The sequence below is a fragment of the Polypterus senegalus genome, chromosome 4 (genome assembly GCF_016835505.1).
Source record: "Polypterus senegalus isolate Bchr_013 chromosome 4, ASM1683550v1, whole genome shotgun sequence".
NCBI classification, from domain to species: Eukaryota; Metazoa; Chordata; class Cladistia; order Polypteriformes; family Polypteridae; genus Polypterus; species Polypterus senegalus.
The window spans coordinates 140,810,493-140,812,321 of record NC_053157.1 but is presented as its reverse complement, the minus strand read 5'-3'; positions in this window follow the sequence as shown (position 1 = coordinate 140,812,321).

Below are 1,829 nucleotides of genomic sequence, written 5' to 3'. Positions count from 1 at the left end.
CATGACTATCTGGGATTTGATGTTTCTCCTTCTCCTCTAGTGGGAGTATTAGAAGTATTTTGGGACTATGTTTTCTTCAAAGGCCTAACAACAATGCAACACCAGTGGAGCAGCCAATGTAAGCAGGCAAGAGAGCCCTAGTAGCTTTCTCTTTTAAGCCTGTAGCAGGGAAGTAGACACCTCTTGTTCAGGCACTAGAGGATGCACACGTTGAGTCAGCAGGAGTACCAGATGTAGCACAAATGAACATGAGCCAAGTATTACACACATTGAAGCTATATAAAGGGACATCAGGAGAAAGGATTGTAGCAGACATAGTGTGGATATTGTCTTGAGTTACAGGAAATATTGAAGAATAATGTCAAAAACTGACCAACGAAAACAAAAATATGAAGAAAGCTATAGCCAAAATGGAAAGTGATAATGTGGTAATACGTATGTGAATGGTAAAAATCAGTGTCCAAAAGCTGTAATAGTTGGTGAGCAAAATGAGAGGTGTAAATGTGTAGAATAGCCACCGTTAAAATTAAGAGGAAGTGATGGAGCTTTAAAATGAAGCATAAGCTGTCTACATTTAACGTTAGGGCTGTGGTAATAGAGTCAAACTGAAACCCTAACACATGGAGAGGTAAAGTACCAAATTTGGAGGAATATTTGGATAAAAAATAGGAAAAGTAAGTGGGAATGGGAGGAAAAGGCTGCATAAGGAGAAATACAGCTTTTAGCATTAGCAGCACCATCCCCATCTAATCATATATTCAACTCCTGTCCAATATTCAAAGACAAATACGCAATGGGAGGACGGCAGCAAAAGCATGCCATTCAGGCACAAAGAACAGTACATGATTTTATACAGAGTGGATTACTGCATAAATGAAGACAAATAAACAAAAAATCAGGTGAGAAACTGATCACTTGGGTGTTAGAGATTCAGGATAAAGGAGGTGAAAATGTGCAGCTGAAGCAAACTGAGCAGCATAACTAGGTATGATGGCTACTAACCCCAAATTGAGGCCCTTGACAGACTGGACTGCTATGGTTATGAAATTGTGTTGACAAGACAAAAATGACATGTCTCCAGGGGATAAACCTTGAAAGGACCTTGGTGAAGCTGTAGAATGGATTTGAGAGCATGGGATATTACAGCCTATCTTCCCCTTTGGAGATAATGAGCAATGTTATTTGGTAACCCAGACAGAGAAGACGTCACCTAGTGCTTTGGGTAAATTAATTAAAATGGCCCCACAGGAGTTCAGTGGCATTCTTAGAGACTGAAATGATCTTATTATATGAGAAGTAGTTAATTGTAAAAACACCACTGAGGATTACAGATTTCATGGGAAAACCTTCTTTGGTTGTTTGCCTTGCCAAGCATTATGAATATAACTGAGAAAGTCATAGAGAAATCTGGGGACTGGCATGATATAGCTAATGCTTTCTTTTCCTTTTCTCTGACTCTGGAATTTGAAGATCAACTTACATTCACATGGCTAGACATTCCACCCACAGGGTTATCTGCATAGCCCTATGGTATGTTACAGTCTTGTAGCACATACTTTAGAGAAGTGTGAAGCTTTCCAAAACATCACATTCTTTCATTAAGTAGATGCTCACTCGGAGTACTGTAATGAGGATCAGGTGAAAGGGACGTTGTAGGCACTTAATTGCCTACATGAGAGGGAGTGGGTGAGCAATACATAACAACAAAGTGCAGGGACAAGCCCCAAAAGTAAACTCTAATGAAATGGAAGCGGTATCTACAGGCCTAGGACTGAAATGGAAAGGAAAGAGTCAAGCGAACAGGAAGGAACCATGGCTGGTACTGTAGA